General features: G+C 36.5%; 1 long non-coding RNA gene across 1 annotated transcript in view; it reads left to right on the forward strand.

Moving 5' to 3' along the window:
- Positions 1–24,435, forward strand: part of LOC138993130 (uncharacterized) — a 332,737-nt gene that overhangs the window by 155,692 nt on the left and 152,610 nt on the right. Inside the window, exon 2 of the long non-coding RNA XR_011468233.1 lies at positions 12,312–12,377. This is a non-coding gene — a long non-coding RNA (uncharacterized lncRNA). The remainder of the gene's footprint in view (positions 1–12,311; positions 12,378–24,435) is intronic.

Consider the following 24,435-nt stretch of genomic DNA (forward strand, 5'->3'; position numbering starts at 1 on the left):
CCTGTGCCTGGCCAAGTAATCATTCTCTTGTTTTATTTATTTTATTATTATTTTTTACCAGAGACCTGAAAATCAAAACTCCTTATGTCTCTGGATGCTCATATTGAACACAAAAGCTGTACATGTCTCTGTTTTCAGTATTGAGGACAAGCCAGTCTGAGAATGAACTGACAGCTAAGGAAGTGGAGCAAAGTGAGTCCTAATGGGTTCCCATACTTGGTTTCTGTTCCTCTTAAAGCAACTGTGACCCTGCCCTCCCCTCTTAACTACTTTGGGTAGGATTGCATTTAGTTAGATACAGCATTCACCATTTTTTAAAAGCTAGTTCACCTTGTAAGCAAAGCATTTTGACTAATAAAATATTATGACTGCTAAAATAAAGAGAAGCTGAGTATAAAACATAAAATAAGAAAAAGAAGTACAATATAAAAGAAACAAGCAAAAAAGCATTGTGATTAGCAATACAGAAAAAATTTAGTGAAAAAATTTAAAAACTGCACTGTAGGAAATAATCTATATATATAAAAGCCTAAGTGACCATTCAACCATTCGACTGGTAGCTACCATGCACCTGACCACCAGGGGCAGACGCTCAATACACAGGCATGAAAACATGGAACAGACTGATGAATCTCAGAGGAAAGGGCAGAGTGGGGAGGGCGGGGAGAGATTAACCAAACATCTTATATGCATACTAGAGGCCAAGTGCATGGATTCATGCACCTGTGGGGTCCCTCAGCCTGGCCTGTGGGGATCGGGCTGAAACTGGCAGTCCGACATCCCCTGAGGGGTCCCGATTGTGAGAGGGCACAGGCCAGGCCGAGGGACCCCACTGGTGCATAACCCATGGACACAAACAAAAGGGTGGTGAAGGCCTGGTGTATGTGTGTGGGAAGACTATAAGAGGTCAATGGAGAAAAAGGGGGACATATGTAATACTTTCAACAATAAATATTTTAAAAAATAAAAATAAAAAATAAAACAGTATGTCAAGGAAAATCTTTGTGAGCATGACATAAAAAATAAAAATCATAAATGCAAAGAGGGCAATAAATTTGAATCTATAAAAACAACAAATATATATACTCATGTATACATGGAAATATTTGTGTGAACATCAAATATGTACAAAAATGTTGCCAGTAGCCAGTTGTAAGGAGTAGTTAGTGATATAGGCAGAATGGAAAAATCTTAATTTCTTTCTACTTAGACACAGCTGCATATGTTTGTCCTTTTTTTAAAAAAAAAATGGATGTGATTTAATCACACATTGAAATACCATAAAAAGAAATATATTTTAAATAAAAATTATCCAAAAGAGGAGGCAAAATGTGATTATTTATGAAGATGGTGTTAGGGTAGCCGAAGGAACGCATGAGACCAAAGTGGTAAGGAACATACATTTATAAGGTCATCTGGATACCAGATGGGCTGAGCCCCAAAATGGTGCCAGTTCCCAAAGACAGGGAGTCAGAGGTTTTTAAAGGACTCTAGGTGGGCTTTTTCTGGGCGGAGAATTCGCTGTGCAGGTCCAGATTCTGGGAAATTCTGGAGGGGTGAGATAATGGTCTTAGCAAGTAGAATGTGGTCTAAGCAAGTGGAATGCCCATTGTGAAGTGGCCTGAAGGTCAGTTCCCAGGGGAGGCGGTATTGATTCAATTATTTGATCAGACCTAACACAAAATCACTCAATGAAAAGTGGAGTTGGTCTTGCAAAGTGAGCAAGAAGTTTGTTTAAAGATAAGTAGAGTCCCGTCGGTGTAGCTCAGTGGATGAGTGTCAAGCCAGGAACCAAGAGGCCAGCCACCAGTTCGATTCCCAGTCAGGGCACATGTTTGATTGCCGGCTTGATTCCCTGTGGGGGATGTCCAGGAGGTAGCCGATCAACGATGTTTCCCTCTCGTTGATGTTTCTATCTCTCTATCCCTTTCCCTTCCTCTCTCTCTAAAAAAAATCAATAAAAATGTATCTTTAAAAAACAAAGATAAGTGAAGAGATTGTGTAGGAGCTGAAGGAGTGGCCAATGGGAAGCAAACAAAAACAGCCTAGGAAACAAAAGAGAAATAAGAGAAACCAGTCACCTCAAATCCCAATGCTTTGAAATTCAAGAGTGATGGGTTACCAGTGGTAGGCAAACTGCGGCTTTCAGGCCACATGTGGCTCTTTGGCCCCTTGAGTGTGGCTCTTCCTAAGCCTTAGGAGTACCCTAATTAAGTTAATAACAATGTACCTACCTATATAGTTTAAGTTTAAAAAATTTGGCTCTCAAAAGAAATTTCAATCGTTGTACTGTTGATATTTGGCTCTGTTGACTAATGAGTTTGCCAACCATTGGGTTAAGCCTTCATCACTTGCAAATCTTTCTCTCTCTTTTTTTTTAAATTGAAATCAAGCCTTTTACTTGAAAGATGCATTACTGACATGAAAACCAAGTAGGTTTAGGTCAAAATGAAGAATTATATATATTTTAAAAGCTAAATTAAAAAAAAAATTAGATTATTTATTTATTTTTTATTGATTAAGGTATTACAGATGTGTCCTTATCCCCCTCATTGCTGCCCTCACCCCCCCCCCCCGCTCATGTCCTCACCCCCCTGTTGTCTATGTCCATTAGTTATGCTTATACACATGCATACAAGTCCTTTGGTTGATCTTTCCCTCTTACCCCCACCCTCCCCAACCTTCCCTCTGAGGTTTGAGCATCCGATCGATGCTTCTCTGTCTCTGGATCTGTTTTTGTTCATCAGTTTATGTTGTTCATTATAATCCACAAATGAGTGAGATCATGTGATATTTATCTTTCTCTGACTGACTTATTTCACTTAGCATAATGCTCTCCAGCTCCATCCATGCTGTTGCAAATAGTAGGAGATCCTTCCTTTTTACAGCAGCGTAGTATTCCATTGTGTAGATGTAGCAGTTTTTTAATCCACTCATCTGCTGATGAGCACTTAAGCTATTTCCAAATCTTAGCTATTGGGTATATGTATTTTCCCTAGGATCTTTTCACTTAAGATTGCATTATTATTTAAGCAGAAGTCATCATCACGGTCATCTTTATTAAATCCCACATAGAAATTCTTCGACCTTGACTTTCTACTCTATAAAACAGTCTTTGGAATTATAGAAAGAACCAATTTACGAGTTCATCTAATCACTTCTATACCACAGTCCTTATCATTAAGTGTCATCTATTTCTAAATACTTAAACCATGGAGCTGCTGTTTCTCAAACAGCCAGGCAATAGATCTAATTTTCTGGAAATGTTTGTCATGTCCAGCTAAAATACACTGGTCTCCAATTATAACCCCTGGCTTTGTTACACCTTTCTTCACAATATTTATATCTTTTCTAACTATATTTTTTCATGTTTTTGAATATTTTTGAATAAATATTTCATTTTTGTTCTGCTTGTATCATCATTTCTTCATTTAACCAATGAAATATTTTTGCTAATTGAGTTGGCACCCTATTACGTAAACCATGATACATTTCTCCAAAAGAATTCAATGCTACATTAATTAATTTCATTGTGCACAACAATGTCAGATAAAATGTTTGATTTTAAAGCAAGATTTTTAACACCTAGCATTTTTTTCCTAGTAATACCTTGATTTGGATATGGGGTAGTTGTTGAGAAGGGAAGTGCTCTCTTCATTCTGATACATGCTTTAAATTCGTGGCCATTCCTCATACCTTCGAAAGAATGTTGTGGACTATATAGGGAAAAGGTGGGGATGAGAGGCAGTCTCAATAGGTTCTGCATTAGCTCATTAAATATTAAAATACCATTTCTATTTTACATAATTTAACATGGCAAACTATAAAAAGGTGAAGCCAGCAACCCCTAGGCATGCTTTTTAAAACATCCTCATTTAGATGCTAATTTTGATTCTAAGTGTATGACTGGTTTAAAAAAAGAAGCCATTAACAATGGCCAGATTACTTAAAAGGGATTATTAAGCAAATATGTGAGGGTGTTCTGATACTAAGTGACCCATTTTATAACCAAATAAGTAAAAAAGGATAAAAGTATTTGTTTTAAATAAGAGAGAAAAATCATACAATAGATTTAAAAAAGTAGAAAAGTAGATATTAATCACCCCAAACATAAATCATGCTGAAAACTAAAGTTACCTTTTCTTTGGTGCTAGAGGAACATGGATAATGGTAACATCTATAGCCTTAGAAATTGGAGGCACATGTTGGCTGTATGTAATGGTGAAATGAGCTAAAAAGAATTGATCAATAACACTTTTGTTTCCTGCCTTTTGTGTTAATAAAATCCACCATGACAGAAAAAGTGAAACAGGAAAGTAACAGACAGGAGGGAGAGTGTGTTACCTTCAGCTGAGATTGAACTCAAGGCTGGCAAAAGTGATGCTGATAATTATATGAAAATGAAATCTGCCAGGCAGAAGAGATCTATGTAACTGTATGATACCACATGCATGAATGAGGGGTAGGGGATGGGCAGATGGTTCTGTAAGTACATCATGCAGTAGAGAAAGATAAATATCACATGATCTCACTCATTTGTGGAATATAATGAACAACATAAACTGATGAACAAAAATAGAACCAGAGTCATAGAGACATGGAATAGACTGTCCAAGCTATGAAGGAAGGCGGCGGGAGTGTGTGTGTGGGGGAGTAAAGGGGTAAGAAATCAACCAAAGGACTTTTATGCAGATGGGGTGGGGGTTGAGGTCAATGGGGGAAAAAGACTTATATAATACATTAAACAATAAAGAATTTAAATTAAAAAAAAAGAATGCTGAACTGGCCTTGACTATGCTTGGATGTTTTCTTAATCCACCCATCCTTTCCCTATTCCTCTGTGTACCTTGGCCCATGCTGCCAACTCCATCTGGAATGTCCTTTCTTCTCTTCTGTGCATTTGCCTCTCAAAATCCTACCAGCGTTCAAGTTCCAAAATTAACATCAGCTTCTCCATTGATTGTTAGCTAGTTTTTCAACTTTCATGATGCCTGTAATAGTCTGTCTTTTATTATAATCTCTTTCTAAATTAAATTCTCAGGATGTTTCTTCCTTTCATCCATTTCTTCTTATTGTTATTACCTCTTCATTTTTTCTGTTTGTTTTATCTTTCCTGTTTGACTAGAATGTCCTTAAGGGCAGAAATATTATTTAACTTATTATCTTTTTTATTCTTGTTTTAAAACTGCAGATTTCAACTCATCAGTTGCTTTTAAAATTAATTCAGTGGTTTAATTTTTTATATAATAGATCATTACAATAAATGATAAATTCGAATAGGTAGAAAAATATCAGGATATATCAGACATATTAAGGTTAAATATTACTTCACAAAATATTAAGTCATAAATATATTTGTAAGTGTATGCTGTGCCATAATATAAAATTTGTTTCTTACTGTTTCTTACAATCAAAATTTCCAAAATTGTTGCCCTACAGCATTTAACTCAGTTATTTGTACATAATCAGCAATTGATAAATATTTTTAATGAAAGACTGGTGTTCCATGAATTTCTTCATTTGCTTAAAAACATCCCTATGGACCATCAGATATCCATATTTCTGCAGGTAGACTTTAATGTCAGAATAACATTGATAACACCTGGTTCAGCTGAGAAATGATGGAAGTTTTAACATTAACAATGCAGTTTGAGAACAGGAAAGGAAAATTTCTGCTAAAGTGGAAAGTATTACTTTTTAGAGGCACTTTCATGCTTAGCTTTTGAGCTTTTACTTTATTTATTTTTTACGTCAATAGTGTGGTCCATTTCTATTCATTCCTAGTGCTTTTTGTTTCTTAATTCTAGTCTCATGAAAAGGCTCTAAATAAATGTAGATTTCAATTAAAAGAGGCTAGACTGTTATTTATAATTAACCACCCTAATAGTGTGAGATTGTTTACTGGCCAAATGAAACAGAAATGGTGGCTTTTACAATAAATTTAGGGTTGGTGCTTGTTGCAGCACGTTTGACTTTCTGTTATGCCAACACAGCTGGAGACAGATTGTGGAAGTGGTTCCCAGCAGCCTGCCCATGAATAATGGCAGTCCAGGGGAGACCAGCACAGCGGGAGGGCTGTGGCTCTACCACTCTTAGAAGAGAGGTGGAAACACTTCTTTGTGTTTAGAGTATTGGTACCTCTGAACATGCTGGAAAATCCCTGCTAAAGAGCAGAAAATAGTCAGGGAGCAGTGCAGTTTAACATTAAAGTGACTACTTCACACACAAATACCCACATCCCTTAGCTGGCTACAATGGGCTATGGAGTCTGCCTTCCTTCTGGTCAGGCTTACTGGAAGCTCTAAGGCTCTTTTTACCTCAGTTGGGATCTTCTGTCCCAACTGTTACTATCATAACTAGCTAGCTAATATAATAAGGAAGGAGCAAAGGGGAGGTCAGACATTATAAGCATGGGCATCTGGGCAACTTCACCAGGAAGCTGCAACTTTATATTCCCAAGGGAACCACTGATTGTTCCCTGCAAATCACCGGGGAAAGGGGTCCCAACAAGGGAATTAATGGGTGCATGAGCAGTGAAGTCAGGATGACGTAGTGAAGGTGATTGCTTAGAAGTCTAACATGGGAACAAATTTCATTGGCTAGGAGGGTGGACCCCAATGCAAGCCAGCAAAAATTTGAGAACACACAGTCCCCAGACAAAGGAATTCTCTCTTTCTTGTTCCTCTTGCTGCTTGTATTCTCATTTCTCACTCCATGACCCTCACTTGCCATGCGCCTCCATAGCCCTGTGGCCTTAAGTAGTCTCATGGCTCATGGCCATGCAGACCCCACATGCAATGGACTGCGGTTGGGAACACAAACAAACATAGCTAGATGCTGGACTTGACTTTAATATAAGCAGAAACTCTAGGCAGTGGCTTTGATCTTAGCTCTGATGAAGGCAAAATGGGACTTTTCCCTTGGCAAATGGAGGGAGATGGGACCCTGAAGGGGAACTCCCTTAATATTACCTCATCAATAAAGCTTTCCACAATAACTCATCCTCTCATGGGGGCCGAGGGAAATTCTTATTCCCAAGCACCCCAAGAGTTCCACTTCTACCAGCAATAGGAGGGGACACGGGAGACACCCCACTGAAAATACTACTGTTAGTGGGGACCTACCTCCAGCAGTGCATAATGATGTTAAGAAGACAAGGATGAGAGTATTAGGGTTTAACGTGAATACATTTCTCCAAGTTGATAAGTTTAAAAATTTACTTCTGATCAAGTTGGAAACACTGCACATACATTCATGTTGTTATGTTTGCTATGGTCGCCCACACCTGTTTTGTACACTTTTGTGCTTCCTGTTCCCATTTATCACTGTATGTTCTCACTCCCTCTCAACATTCCCTGCTTATGGTACAATGGAATTGGCAGGATTCTGGTCTGAGTAACACTTTGGTCATCTCCAACTCTGGCTATCACTGCTATACCATTGTCATAGGCAACAACGTCCTTCTTTTTGCATGTGTCCTGTAAAGCTGGTGTGGGGAGGAAAAGATTTTCCTGGACTCCTCATAGGATCCCTGGCTGGGCCTGAAATTGAAACTGACAAAGATAAACAGGAGAAAAGCATTCAGATTTATTTTAATATAAATTTACATGACATGGGAGCTTTTATCTTTATATATAAAAGGCTAATATGCAAAGTGTCCCCTCAGGAGTTCGACCAGGAGAACAGGAGTTTGATCACTTGCTATGTGGTGTGCTGACCACCAGGGGGTGGCACAGAACATGGCAGATGACTAGCGGCGGTGGGGCACTGAGGGAGTGAGGGAAGGAGGAGACGTGAAGGTGGGGAGGCAGGGAACCTGATTGGCCCTGATCACTGGCCAGACCTATGGACCCTACCCGTGCATGAATTTCGTGCACCGGGCCTCTAGTAATGAAATAAATACCCAAAGAAATGATTAAGTCTCAGTGTTTTTGTAATATAAAAGATAAAGAGTGGAAAAAATAAAGAGTATAAAGTAAAAGATAAAGGTTTGATAAAGAGTATAAAGTCATGGAAAAATGTGGTAGGATGAAAGGGTATAAGCTAAGGGTAATAAACTAGGGAAACGTTAGCAAGGCCTGTTTGTTTAGATCGGTCTTGGTGACTCTGTCTTGGAGACAGGGATGCTTCTTTCTTCCAGGTATAGCACAGGTACTGTTTTTTGTTTTTGTTTTTTTAATTGTGGATAGTATTACAGATAGCCCTCATTTCCCACTCCTTTTCCCCCCTCCACCCACCTCTGCCTCCATCAGCCGCCCCCCCCTTTAGTTAGGGCAGGCACTTCTCACATGAGGGTCTTTTGACCTGCTACAGGGGAGGAGGGGGAAGGGGAGAGAGTCCTTCCTACACTTGCCATTTCTCAGTCCCTTCAGCTTAAAATAGTAAATATGCCAAGGTACCATATTTTGGGGAAGTATGTTCTGAACCCTGTCCCTGACATGACAAGAAGATAGGCCTGTACTGGCCTTTAAGAAATTTTAGAGGTTTAAATTGTTTAGCTTGATGGTTATTATATTAATTAAAGGCTTGAATTCAATAAGAGTTATTTTTCAGAAGATAATATTCTATCTTCCAGTCACAAGCAAAGAAAATAATTCTGTTAAAATGTTAGCATGATTTTTCCTTAGTCCTATTCTGAAGTACTTGTTTGGGATGACTGCAGAGTTTCTTTGGCATGAAAGGCATCCTTAAATGTCAGCACATGGCCTAGTGCCAATTTTTAAGGTAGAGCCTTTCTGTCCAGTACAGTAGTCAGTAATCACATATAGCAATTTGAATCCTAATTTAAATGGAAACAAAATAAATTTGATTACTTAATTGAACTATGTCAAATGATCGATAGCCACATGTCCTATTGGGCAGTGCAGATACAGAATATTCCAACCCTGCAGAAAGTTTATAGATAGCACTGGTCTAGTCTTCTATCCTTAGTCCTAGACTCCAGGATTCCAGGATAGTATATAGAATTCCAATGGCCATTTTGAAAATGTGCATACCAGCAGAAGCTTTTTAATCTCTGCTTAAAGTTAACATATTTTCTTTCTTCCTTCTTTTGTCTAAGGAATTAGAATATCCAAGGGCATTTTGTTGAGATTGTAGAAATTGATATATTTTCATGAAATATTATTTACTGTATATCATGCAATGTGCAAGATATTTCAGATCACATAGCTATGAAGACAGATGTGCTTTGCACTCTCACATTGATCACATTATAATGAGGGGCACAAATTAAATCTAAATACACATATTTCTCAGTGATAGAGCCCTAAATTCCCTCCCTTCTTTAATAGAAAATGAAAGGGAAAAATCTGGCAATGCTGAAGATGAACCAAATTATCTGAATTGGTCCACTAACATTTTGGTAATCCATTCAGTTTCAGGAGTATCTAGTGTATTTAGATCAAACTAAAGACAATCCTTACAACCTAAATACATTGCAGCCTATGGTCAGGGAAAGGATGGAGTAAGAAAGAATCGATGAAGCTGTGAAGGTTAGAGGAAGAGAGCAAGGTGCAGCCCATTTCAGAGTAAAGCCGTGGAACTGACCCTCGGAAAATGCTTTCCGAGCTTTGACTCATCTCGGAAATACATGAGCCAGGCATTCATTCACTTGCTTGTTCATTTATCTATTGAGCATTTTCTGGGTTTGGTAATGTGTTAAAAACCCCGAGAGTCAGAGAACTTCAGAATCTATTTAATTTCAGCCTGTTGGCACAATACAGCTGGAATACAGTGAAGCTGGATCCAAAATTTGAAGATTCCTGCTACATAGTTAAATGAAAGAGAGGGGATATCCCTGTTTGGATATATTATGATGCCCACTTAAAGTTGAAAGCCTTCAAAGGTTTGTATGCTCCCAAATGTATTTGGTTATATCCTGCCTTTGCCTGGTTCAGGCAAGTTTAACACAGGTGCTTGCTTGATCCATAGGGTGGAGTGGGGCATAGATTTGGGAGGACATGTTGAGTATCTCCAGGACCTTGTCTGAAATGGACATTTAGGTTCTTAAAGTGTTGCATTACTTCCCAGTAACCCAGAAGTATTTGAATTTAGGATTGTTTGGCACAGAAAACCAGGAGCCAGTTCCTGGATCTGCTTCTGGCTGGCTGTGTGACAATAGCAAGGCTAACCTCTTTTTCCCCACCCAGCTTGAGATCTAAATAGCCCGTGAAAGTCCTAAGATGTGACTTGGGGAATTTCTCCAGGTTTCACCCTCTACACTCCATGGTAGACATTTATTTTCTTCTAGCCACGTAGCTATCCTTGTCTCTACAAGGATTTTCTATTTCTATTTTACCCATTCTGATTGATGATATTCCCTCTAAACTTTTGGTGACATTTCCTTTCAAAACGTTGCCTCCCCCACTCTGCCTTGCTTCTGCTTCCTGATACACCAGATTTCTCAACTCCCATGTGCCTGGGACATGTAATCAGACAGGTGGGCATCAACCTAAGGAATCAAAAAGAGGTCTTAAAATGAGAGCTGTGCTTATGGAAAAACTACTGTTTCATTTTGGTTGGAAATCATGGTAGGTGAAAAGGCTTAGTGTGAAATGAACCTGGGTTTTTTAACCAATGTTTCTTAGTCTTCGATGCAATATCATAATATCATTTGAAGAAGTTCAAGTACTACTGATGCTCAGATCATACTGCAGACCAATTATAATTATATGAAATTCTTGAATCCTCATTTAGCTAAAAATGTCAGACTAGGGTTTGTTTGTTTTTGTTTTTGGTAAGAAATGGGGGAGTATTTAATATATTTAATCAAGGAAGTAACAGAATTTTTCATTATGAAAGTTATTTGGTGGTTATGAATAAAATGGATTAGCTGGGGAAGAGGCATATGCATTAGTTAATAGAACTTGGTCTGCAGTCATAGAATTAGAAAGGCAAAGAGAAAAAAATGTGAGAGAACAATTTTGGAAGTGAAATCAATAGGCTATTATGACTGATTAAAAATGGGGCCAAGGGCCCAGCTGGGTATGGCTCAGTGGTTGAGCCTCAACCTAGGAACCAAGAGGCCACCGATTCGATTCCCTGTCAGAGCACATGCCCGGGTTGTGTGCTCGATCCCCAGTGTGGGGCATGCAGGAGGCAGCGGATCCATGATTCCCTCTCGTCATTGATGTTTCTCTCCCTCTCCCTTCCTCTCTGAAACCAATAAAAAAATAAAAATGGGGCCAAGGAATGGACAGCAATGATGTCATCATATCTCTAAGAAGTGCTAGATAACAACAGGTGACTTTGAGACTCAGTGGATGAGATTATTAATGAGAAACAGAAAAGTCAAGAGAAGGAAGTGCTCTTATGCCAAGTGGAGGTGGTATGGAGTGATAGAAACTCTATTTGGAGTGAGAAGCTGAGAGTGGGATACCATCTTGGATAAAAAAATATCCTCTGTGAATTTATTTTTCTCAGATAAAACCTCTCTTGCAGACTGGTTAAGTGAAATATGTGTAACATTTCTGGAAATTCCTAATCCAAAGTTGGTCTTAATAAAAGTTTGTTTGGAATTGAGTCTCTGCATTGAAAGGGGACTTAACCCTAGTTCAGCTCAGCTCAGCCACCCTTCCTATATTTAAAGATGTCCCCCAGTTTCTGCACCATAGCCACTCTGCTCACACTTGGACCCCTCTATAGAAACAGGGAACCCCTCATCTTGCAAGATAACTAATTTTGTCTATGGTCAGTCCTGAATATAAGCAATCTTCAGTACATCATGTAAGGTGTCTTCCTAAAGCATCTGTTTTCATGAGAACTTCTTCAGTTGAGTTGTAGACAAGAAAGAAATTTATGTTTTAAAGAGTTTTCTAAGTGATTCTGATGAGGAGATTCTTTGATAAAAATTACCATAAAACTTACCCACATGTCTTATTTTGATCACTGAGTACTATAGAGGACAGCATGATTATGCTTTAAGTACATTGCTGTTGAGTTTCCAATGATTGTCTTCTCCAAGGAGAAAACAAAATTGTATGAGCAAAAGTGCTTTGGAAAAACAAAGAAGCATATAAAACAACTTTAAACATAATCATGAGATAAAAGAATGTTTTCTTAAGGAAATAGGAAAACTACAAATAGTAAAATTTTCTCATAACAACTAATATTTCTCAAAGCTTTCCATATGCTATTTATATTGCATGCCTTATTCTATCTCGTATTTATAGTTTATTATTTCCCATCGTACAACTGAGGCTTGGAAAGGTTAAGTATCTTTCCCACAGTCATAAAGTGGCACAGCCAAATTTCAAACACCACATCTTATTGCCTTATATGAAAACTAAAAAGATTTTTTTCTTTTGCAGCCAAAATATGCCTTCAAGGAAGCATATGGATATGGTACCACAGGGGAGACGTGTCCACATTTAAAAGTAAGCACAGATATTTTATCTGCTAATGTGTTTTTGTTCACCGCACCCCTATTTGTTTGCATGGTTATTATTGTTATGTTATCAGAAGTGCTTAACAACAACAATATATTGACTTCAAACAAGGAGTCATTTGTGTGTATGTTTTTTTTTCTGGTAATTTTTACTGTGACCTTAGCTCCATAGAGAAGTCTGTGTGGTAAGCCAAGTATTGAAAATTCAGAGGGAATGTAAATGTAGCTTGAATAAGGGAAGAGTAGGGCACTTAAAGACTCGTTTTGTCTGTCTCACAATTTTGTTCAGAGCTAGCTGTGATTGGTCTCTGCATGTGAAGTCTAAACCAATGCATCTGAATCTACCAAGAGTTGTTTTACATGTTTGAAAAGTTTAGAATAAATGAGTAGTGATCTACTTACAATGATGTGCTTCTTGTTAGTTGTGTACTTTTTAAGGCTTACACAATTTAGTGACCTAACTTCAAATTTTTTTCCAGACAAGAATATTTCTGTTTTGGTGATTATCATCCTGGAAAAAAAGGGCCTCTTAGACTTGGGTTTCTTAACCAGTGTTTCTTAGTCTTTGATTCAATATGATATCATTTGAAGACGTTCGATTAGTACTGATGCTCAGGTTTTACTGCAGACCAATTAGAATTACAGAATCTTTGGCATGCGATCTGGATGTGATGTGTTATGAAGTTCCCAGATGATGCCAGTGTACAACAAAGCTGAGAACTATAACTTAAGTCCATGTTTGGAATGAAGCATAAAATTGGAACCTGTACACAGTCATTTATGAAACCAAGAAGAAGAACACAAACAAAATTGAGTTCTCAATATCTGTAATCACTAAGAGAACTATTGGCTGTTGAAAGGTAAACTGAAAGCGTTGTGTGGGACAACCTAAATTTATGAAATTTATATGAAAAGAAAAAAGATTTTTGGGTAGAAATGTGAATGATTTTCAGAGAAATAGAAATGATACTCAGAAAAGCTTTAGAATCTAAAGATAAAATTACAATTTAAATATCACCTGGGTAAAATCTAGCTTTTTAATATCTTCATAATAATAAATCTGAGTTCATTTTAATCCTGATTCTTAAAAAGTCAAAATTGTATTTAATGTTACAAATTTGATCAAAGCTCTACTTCCAAACAGAACAATTTCTCTTTATAAAGTTTGCATATTTTCTAGAAACCTGTACTGTGGACATTTTTACTGAAATAACAATATGGTTGTTACCCAAAGTCACTTTCCTGACCAAGGAAAGCTGGAAAATGGATGTCCTAATAAGCAAAGAAACAAAAAGACATTATATCTTTGACTAATTCTTTCAGTTCACATTTTCTTTCACATGTAGGGTACTAGTCACAACATATTATTTATTTAACTTTACTTAAAAGAAAAACACTTGGATTTGTTAAGTACTTGTAGAAGTTGCTTTAGAGTCTTACTTGAACATTGTCGGATCTTCTTCATGTCACCAAGGTTTACTTGAACTGAATATAAGAGCTCTTAGAAAACAAATCCTAAATCATCTCAACATGCCAGGGATATACCATAATGGCCACTGAAAAGACACACAGCCTGGAATTACTTTGATTATAGGGGTTCCAAGGAGTACCTGTGATTGGCCCCCACAAGGTTAAGGGCCATCTCAGCTGCTGAGGGCATTTATTGTGATGCAGTCTGTAAGAGGTCTCAACAGGACATCGTGAGACTAAAAATTGAGTTACTTAGGCATTCTTTTTCCAAGAGTGCTTTCCAGTTTTGGTATCATTATAAAAGAAGGCCCTTTACTGTTTCCACTGTCTTTTCCTCACATAATTTTTTACCTTTGTGATTTACTTTTACCTCATTCTTTTTTTCAAGAAAAGTTGGTTTGGAGTCATTTATTTTCTGATTATTATAGTGTTTTGTTTGTTTTGGTTTTTGTGTTTTTTTGTGTTTTTTTTTTTTTTTTTTTTTTTTTTTTTTTTTTTTTTTTTTTACCATGGGTTAGCTCTTTTCCTTTCCCTTCACTTTGGCTCCCTCTCTCCTTCCCTCCCATGTCATCTCCCTCCCTCTTTTCTTTCCATTATTCCTTTTTGCTTTTCTTTCATTTACTCCCCTTCTTCTTTCCCTCTCTCTCCATTTCTAATCACAATTTCTAACCGTAATCAAAATATAACATAGTAAAGAGACACCTAGTTAATGACATAAGTCGACAGTAATAACACTTCCAGCTATTAGGGGTAGTTTTGAAGGGCATACATTGAACTATTTGAGCTTCTTTTTATTTAGTGTTTTTATCTTGTTTCTGACTTTTAGATCTTTTTACATCATTTTGCAAGGTTTTTATAAAGTCATCTCTGTGGAAATGTGCTGCTTTGTTGAGTCTGGAATTTTTATTGATTTGCAGTTTCTATATCTTGGGACAAATCCTCAGTTAGCTTAAATAATATATTTGTGTGTTAGTGTTCCTTTTATTGTATGCTACATATGTTCTTTTTGATGTTTTAATTTTCCATCTTCAAGTGAAGGTTTTATTTTGAATTATCAATGCATATTTCCAACACTTTATGTTTGACTCCTTTTCAGTGAGGTTAAAATTTTAAAGTAAAGTTATAAATAATTGTATTGCCCTTCCCTTAATCAATACTATTACATAGTGTTTCCAAATACATGACTGGCAGTTGTATTTCTCTTTATATGGCAGATAATCTGGATTTGCCCCTTTCTCTAATACAATAAACTGCATCTTGGTTCCTAAGCTGTTACTAAAGTCACATGTTTTTTTCTATCTTTTTCACAGGTTTAAGTCTTAAATGGTACAATGTATGATGACATTTTGTTAACTATAAAGCATTGATCAAAAATAAAGGGTTATTATTACCTGAAAAAAAGATGTATATCTCAATCAAAGTTAACCTTTAAAAATATCAGTTTAGTGATTATAGCATTTGAGGGACAAAGGAAAAGGGGTAAAGGAAGAAAAGGATAATGTAAAAAAGTCAAAATATGGAGAAAGGTAAATAATACGGTTTGAGACAACATCTAGGAAAGAAAAAGAAATTTGGAAGTTATTCAGTTGTATAGCAAAAAATGAAGAAGAAAGTTATATGTGTTGTTTTAATGAGTATTTCTTAGCTAGAGAGAAACCTAAGAAAGAACCAATCCTGCCAAAACCTTGATAATAGAATTTTTGCCTGTAGTATATTTTTGTTGTTTATGCCACCCAGTATGCTCTAGTTTGTTACGATAGTCCTAGTAAATAAATAAACCTCCACAATGTGGCCTTTTCTGATCACTCAAGATTAGCAACCCTTTGCTTTCTCAATTGTATTGTCTTGTCACTGGAAGGTAACAATGATAGAGTATGGATTTTATGTTGTTCTCTGTATATCTTTAGCACTTAGGGAAGTGACTGGCCCATAGCAGTATTATGCTCTATTGATTGAATGAATGGGTGGATGAAGAACTGATGGACTGAATAGTTGAATGGATGAAATATCTTTTACCAACAACAAACCAGAAGAAGTAGGACGTGGACTATAAATTTTGAAGAAAGCAACTTTATAGGGCCATGACTAGAAAATAACAGTGAGATCTAGAGAAGTGATGGTTTTAAGTGAAATGATTAGTGGAAATGTGCAAAGCCTTGTAAAGAGTACATGGAAGGAGAGGTGGAGACAGAACAGCTATAATGACTATGATAATATAGTTGAACACCGACAACTACAGAGTTGAAAATATAATGTGGTTGTCTGCCCCTGAGAATGAAGCAAGGAATGGACAGGCTATTATTCACTTAGGGAAACTGACAGGCAGGAGAAGCAAGACTCCACTGACATTCTAAAATCTAAGCCTGTATTTCTGGCTGTTAGGAGGGCCAGATCTCCCTTTTAAAAATATATTGATTTCAGAGAGAAAGAGAGAGGGAGAGGAAGACAGAAACATTAATGATGAAAGAGAATCATTGATCCGCTGCCTCTAGGACACCCCCTACTGGGGATCGAACCTGCAACCGGGCATGTGCCCTTGGCTGCATTGGAAGGTGGGACCCTTCAGTTCGCAGGCTGACGTTCTATCCACTGAGCAAACCATCTAGGGCCAGATCTCCCTTTTCAATGGAAACTATCTATTTGTCACATTCTAGATGTCTTCGGGGCGGGGGGGGGGGGGGGGGGGGGGGGGGAAGCACACATAGTCATATATGTGTTATGGCATTTGATTGATTGATATTTGCCTCAGACCTGCTTTGATTTCATGATTCAAACTTTTCCTTGGTCATGAGCTTGACAAAGATAAATTGTGAATGGCTTTCAAGTTCCTGCCTTTAATTGCTGCATGTGTAACGAGATGTTTTTTGTTTGTAGAGTTGATATTCAGACACGGTTCCATTTCTCTTTTGTTCATGTTATTCTGCTTTCCAGTGGGAGTCCAAGCTTCATAGTCATGTTTTGATTAAGGGACTAATGCTTTATTAAATTTTGAATAGAGTTTGTTATCAGTGTAGTGTTATTCTTATTGAAATGGCAACATAATATTCTTCAGCTACTTTGTGAAAGGAGAGCAAAATGCGATTTCTATTCTTACTCAGATTCCTAGTTGTTTACAGTGGTTAAATAATGCTTTCTGTGAAAGGCTCCCAATTTTAGTTTGAGATGATACTGGGATGATTGCTGATCCTATTATCATCAAATACTGTGGAGGTGTGGTCCACCTATTCCAGTTTATTACTGCTTGAGAGACAGAGATACATTTCTATGAAATACCGACTTCTGCTGAGTGGGTCCAAGTTTTGTGATTTAATTCTGAGGGTTAGAAGACAACTTCAAAGTTTTCTTGTATCTTCTAATTCTTTCAATATTAGTCATAAAAATAAGATGTGTAAAGACTTTTTTTTAAACCATAGATACATGAAAACAGCCACAGTTTAGAATTCATAGCACTCTCAAATGTGCAAGTCATTCAGAAAGAATTCACTTTCGCATGTCTAGTTACAATGTCTATGAAAGGAGAGGATGGAATTAGATAATTTTTAATCTTCTTACTCATAATTTTATATTGGATGATTTCATTACTTATGTCTTCCATGTTGTGTAGCATCTATAAATATATTGATGACACATTCATGTATTTACTGGCCACCTAGTAGAATGAAAATAGTTGACTGAGGCCTTGAGTCACTCCGTTATTGCAAGGGTGTCGCATGTGAGATTTATTTAGTCATTCAGAACGTGCTCATTCACTGGCTATTATGTGCAAAGGACTGTGCTAAGGAAATACATGCAAAAAAAAAGAATAGATCTTAAATAATTAACCTGCTTCTTGATTTTTGGGAATTTGGAGAGTAGTCTATGTTCATAGAACCTAGCAGATGAACAGAAATGAAATTCAAACTTCTGGTCTTTTTTTTTTTTATTGCTTAAAGTACTACAAAGGGTATTACATATGTGTCCTTTTCAAACTTACGGTCTTAACTTCATTATCAACAGGCTGAAATCTGCTGGTGTAAATGTGTGTTTTTTTCTAGAAGCCTTAGGAGAGAGTCTATTTCTTGTCCCTTCGAACTTCTAGAAGCTGCTGGAATTCTTTAGATTGGTTTATGCCCACATCACTAGGATGTGAACATCTTTGGGGAGCCATTATTCTGCCCACCACACTTGTGGAAATGTACATATTAACAATAAAAATACATAGAGAATTTTTACTACACAGGATGTCTATATACTATTATTAAATATTAAAAAATTGTACTAATTAATATGACAGTGTGTCCCCCATGCTTTAAAGCATTTCTAAGATGTCTACTTGGAAGCTACTATTTAAGACTAGAAGATATTCTTGACAGATCTTAATCTTCCAAAAGTAAAATGTATTTATGTAATACTTATGACATATAGAGCCCCAAACTGTTAAACAACATGGTTGCTTCTAATGGGTATTTTGGACTTTAACAAAGGAAAACAAATAACTACTGCTACAAAGAAATGAAGCTGATTTCTATTATGTAATAACAATAACACATTATTATTATTATTTTTCTTATTGGGTACTTGTTAAGTGCCCAGCCATGTTCTAAATGCTGTACATATATTATTTTATTTAATTCTTATAACAATGGAATGCTATTACTCTCTTCATTTTAAAATTAGAGAACTGAGACACAGAAGTTACATAACTTGCTCCAAATCACATAGTTAGGAAGATGCAGAAATATGATTTGAACTCAGGCCCTCTGATTCCAGAGTTCACGCTCACTCTAAATATTTTAAAGCCAAAGTTCTTCAGGAGGATTCAAATGTATCTTTATATATTTATAATAATATGCAATTGGAGAGTTAATGGGGCTGATGTTTTGAGGCACCTGCCAGTGCTTTCATTGTGAAATGCTCATTCTGAATTTTAAATGGATTCTCTCTGTTATTAAGCTTTGTTTTGTGAACATTCTTTGTTTTTTTTCTTTCGATATATTTTGATCACTAATATTCTAAAAAGCCACTAATCAAATGGAGATGAGTATTGTGATTGTAATAATTTTAATCTTTCTTTCTAGGCCACATTCTTTATAATCAGACATGGTAACAGTGTGTTTGCAAGGTAATATGACTGACTTTTAGCAAACATGATAGAGTTTACCTACTAAAATTAGTACCTTTCCTAGTATTATCACAGGGTTTTTTCCCATTGGAATTGGTTCAGAACGCCACTTAGCTATTATCTTCTCAAATTCAATTTACTCTCAAAGGAAAATAATGTCTTCACAAAAGTAAAAAAAACATACATCAAGATCTCTGAAAGCAAATTCAGGAGAGATCTTTCTAACAGTTGCTTGGGATGCCATAGTTCTTCAAAGCAGCACATATCCACCCACGATAATTACTCCAAAGATGATTTGCAGAGCTGCAGGGGTAAAGAGTAGCATGTTGTCGCACTTCGTTTGGTTGTCAGGTTTCTACTTATTTGGTAGCACATTGGGTATCGAACTTTTGGCTGTGATAGTCTATTTACAATCTTACTCCAAGGAATTCTCGTCTCCACACAGTAACAAAATAAATGGGTTTGAATGAGTGAATCCACAGTCTAAAATGGTAATGAGGATTCTAAGGTATTTCCAACATTCCCTCATTAGAAATTGGTGAAAAATATTCCTTAGCCAAGAAGAGCTAAGAGAAATATCCCTGTCTGTTTCACCTTTTTTTTCCCCCAATTGTTCACATCCTGTTAAAAGCAATCTGGGTGACTGTTCCTGACCACCCTGTTTTGGTCCGGTTTCTGCCTTTCATCATTGAGCTGGTTCTCTTCTCATTATGGACTTCTTCAAAGCTCATCTCAAGTGCAGGATGATATAAGTAGAATGGATGCAGAGGCTTTGCTTGCTTCTACTGTTCAAAATGCTTGCGCCTGTGTGCTTATTATGGAGGGATGGCTTCTGATTATATTTGTGTGGCCCTGTAGCTTTTATCTCTATATCTGTTTTCACCCCTATGAGCTATGGTAGGTCTCTGAGGTGGTGACCTACCATATTTACTTATTTCAGTATAAAAAAGTCACTAAATAGGATCTAAGCTGAACATGGATTTTCCCCAACTAGGGAAAATATAGCACAAACACACACCTGCATGCCTATCTGCATGTACAAAGAGCTTTAATGCCACCAAACTTCTTGCCTAGTACAATTAAGCATTCCTCCTGGCTTCCCCTCCTCAATAATTTTACTCTTTATCCAATTCATGTCCAGGGTCATCCAATCTAAATCTGCATTTCAGAGAGTGCCAGCACTCGAACTCACTGCTGGTGGGTAATGCTTCTGTTCCCTATTGCCTTGAAGTTCATCTTAAATCATTTGGCATAGCTAAATTTAAGCTAACAATTTAGCAGGATGCCTCTGGATATTGCAATCTAGAAGTCCCTTAACATGAAACTATCTAGTAGAGAGACTCTTGTAAATCAAGAGATAGCTGGGAAAGTTTGTCAGGAGCCCGAGGCCTGACTATGCCACTACCTAGAACAGTGGTCCTCAACCTTCCTAATGCCGCGACCCTTTAATACAGTTCCTCATGTTGTGGTGACCCCCAACCATAAAATTATTTCTGTTGTTACTTCATAACTGTCATTTTGCTACTGTTATGAATCATAATGTAAATATCTGATATGCAGGATGTATTTTCATTGTTACAAATTGAACATAATTAAAGCATAGTGATTAATCACAAAAACAATATGTAATTATATATGTGTTTTCCGATGGTCTTAGGTGACCCCTGTGAAAGGGTCGTTCGACCCTCAAAGGGGTCACGACCCACAGGTTGAGAACCACTGACCTAGAAGATTCTGCTTTCTTACAGGGTGCATGGATTACATTTCCCATGGGGAGAAATGGCTCAACAGCTTCCCAAACAGAAAGTGAAATACATGTAATTATTATATCTTGTAAAGTATTTTAAGAAGTGCTTTCTGTTTAGTGTTGTGCATACACACAATAAAAAATGTAGGCATAAAGGCTAAGAAATTTGGGTTGAAAAAAAATTGCAGACCCCAAAATATAAAAATTTTCATGAATGTGTATTTGGAAAATGTACATGATAAAAATAATGGATTATTCATTAAATCAACAAATGTCTAAATAAAATATCTTGATTTTTCAAATATCAAATAAAAATCTCTGAAATATTTATTATAATATTTCTTCCTTATTTACATGCAGCTTATTTTGCATAACACCCCAACCTTTGATTCATTAAACAAGAAACCTAAAACAAGCGAGCTTGACCAATATTTATTAGAATGGACCATATATACTCATCTACTAATATTTTGAAGTATGCCAGTTTATTTATTTTAGATATTTGTCCTTCTAGAAATGCTTAACATTTTATACATGACTAAAATACTATCTTAATTTAGTTTTAATCAATTTAAGCATCAACTCTTTATCATCCTATTAATTATTTTAATCACATGAAATAATTACTAATGTTGGAAATGTGCCTCTGTTACCCAAGGAATAAGCATTCTTAGATGTATTTAATAAACCAGAAAAAGAATGCAAGTGCTAACTCAATTTCTTATAGTGTAAGGGCTGCTCAAATATTGTTTTATAATGTTAAGTGTATAATAAAATTGCCTTAACAATGCACTTAACTTACATTTTCATCCTCAAAGAAATAGGCCAGCAATTTCTTTGTACATTTTAAATGTACTTAATAAATTCTCGTTGGGTAGACTAAACATGTGTTGACTAGACATTAGCCATTGGAAAGAGATCTAACGTGCTGTAATGAAAGACTTTATAACACCTACAGCAGCAGTTTTCCCAAGGATCAAGACAATTACCTTGACATTATGTAGAGAGAATGACCAGATCAGTACAGCTGCTTCAGCAGTAAGTTTCCAGATCAAACAGCTGTTTACAAAGGCATTGCGAAACTTTATCAGATGTTTTATTTATATTAGAGGTTAAATGAAACATCTGGTTATACCTGATAGCAAAGTTACAAATTAGCATCACAACTGACCTGATTATGGAATTAAGGCAACATCTGGGTCTGAGGAGGGGTTTTTAAAATGTCCTAGTGAATAGCTCTAACTTTGGCTAGTGAGTTATTTCTCTTCAAAAAGCTGCTTTCTAGTTTGACCTGTACTTATCTCAAACTTGGCTCTAGCAACTCTCTCCAGTATATCATAACATGCTCAAAGGGTCCCAAATAAATCCACTAGCTTGAATCACTGCTAGTAATCTTTTGAATTTGCTTATATATTTTCGTGGACATCAGCACATTTAAAATAGCCCTTGAAAAATTTATTGTTTGATTTAATAAAATGCCACCAAGAATGTGAAATTTATAAGCCTTAAAAAGTAACTACATATATAGGAAGTTTAAATTTTTAAGAAAAATACTAGCTAGACACTAAATCAATGACAAAACTTCTAAGCTACTAAATAAATATTGACTAGCAAAGATAATGTCTCAGGGTCTGTTAAGGCCCATATTTTGATAGTTCATACATCTAAGTGTATCACTATTATTTAAAGGAGAACATAGTTAATAAAAATAATTTTTGTTGGTCTAACTTGTGACTTTTGTTTTCTTCTTGCCATCTATGGTGTAGAAGGCTAGATGTCCATTGATTATTGCAAGAGAAGAGTGGAAGGGAAGAATGAAAGTGTGGTCTACCTTTGTCTTTCAAACTTTCATAGGAAATTCTGAAGGATTTGCAACTATTTTGTTTTTGTTTTTTAATTTCATAGTCAGTAATGTAGACCAATTTAGGGAGGATTCACAGGGTAGACATGATCTGGTGTGGCTTCACAATTCTACTCACTCTGTTTCCAAACTCAATGCATGGACACAGCAGCTTTTTTTCTGAAATGGGGTATATCCCATGTTCCTTCCTGGGGCTCCTCCTTACGCCTTCTCGTCTACTCCATAGCCCTTTAGCTCTTTTCATTTGCCCCACTCCTGCCTCCAGTCAGTCTAGGCTCCAGCTAGTTGCACTGTTGAACAAAGAGAGAAGAGGGGCTTGAAATCCCAAGGTCAAGGGTGCAGGAAGATGTGACTTCTCAATAGTCCCAATCTTGGGGGAAATTTTAAAAAATAAGCAAACCAAGCAAACTGTCAAAGTTATCCTTCTGGTTGTAAAGCTCCTCTACCTGATGGGGGTCACGATTCTTGGTCGCCCTCCACTGTAGAGTTTTATGACCTAAGACTCCCTGTGTATGTTAGATCTAGAAAGTTGGAGTTATAAGTGCATTTGTGTTTGAGTGCCTGGTTAGGGGAGGGTAGATGATTATGATGAGATATGGGGATTGGCAAGAAAAACTCATCCCATTATTAAACCATATAAGATGCATTAAGAGAATAAAAATTCAAATAATCTTGTTCAATTTTGATTAATAAAAAAGTCATTGTTCATAATCAGGTGTTTATATGAAATACTTTTGTTACCAGGAAAAGTACTCTAGAATGTGATTTTTGGCATAACCTGCACCTAATTTGATAAAGACACTGATCCCTTTCATTCATGCCAAGAAGTAGTGCTTCTCAATAAACTGGATAATATTTTCTCATCAGAATGTTATAAGCATAATTTTATCCTTAATCAAGTACTCAGAGCCAAACAAATCATAAATTTTATACATAATATGTCATAAAAGCAACTGTAAAACAACTATAAATATCTATGATAATGTGAAATCATAAAAATAAGCTGCTATATCTAGAAAAAGAGCATAAATTTCCAATACACAGTATTTATAATATGGGCCCAAAGTACAATAAAATATACCTATGAGATTAGGAAAAAACACTAGTGCTTGATAATTTAACCCATAACAAATAATACCAATAATACCAATCAAAGAAATAATAAACATGTTGATAAACAAAAAACACACAACATAATGTAATGACCATTTTGCTTGTTATCTTAAAATTTGGAAGATACTTTAGGAAAAAATTTTGTTCCAAGTTTCTTCAAAATCTGCCAAAGATTTTTGAGTGATTATTATTTTACTCTTAAATGTCTCAAAAGTTAGAGAAACATTTGAAATTATTTTAATTTTTGAATTGCCTAAAAGGAATATACTGAGCAGGATATAATTGGCAATTTGAAGAATGAATTCTGCTTAGACTATTACATAACTAGTGAATAATAACACCAACAATAATAACGGATACCATTTATTTTAAAACTTATGTTGAGCCAGGAACAGTTATTTGGTTTCTCTACTATTGCAAGTTACTCTTTTGTTGTCTTCTGCATTTGCAAATTATTGTGTCTTTGGCCAAACAATTTTAGATCAAATCAATACTCCCAATAATATACATGACTAGAGGCCTGCTGCATGAAATTCATGCGCTTGGGAGGGGTGGTCCCTCAGCCTGGCTTGCTCCCTCTCGCAATCCAGGAGCCCTTGGGGATGTCTGACTGATGGCTTAGGCCTGCTCCTTGGAGAAGGACATCCTTAGCACTGCTGCGGAGACTGAAGAGGCTCCTGCCACCACCACTGGGCTCGCCAGCTGTGAGTCCGGATCAGGGCTTCTGGTTGAGCGGTTCCCCCTATGGGAGCACA

The sequence above is a fragment of the Myotis yumanensis genome, unplaced genomic scaffold (assembly GCF_028538775.1).
Source record: "Myotis yumanensis isolate MYYU_CA2020_CCGP unplaced genomic scaffold, mMyoYum1.0.hap1 SCAF_15, whole genome shotgun sequence".
Taxonomy (NCBI): Eukaryota; Metazoa; Chordata; class Mammalia; order Chiroptera; family Vespertilionidae; genus Myotis; species Myotis yumanensis.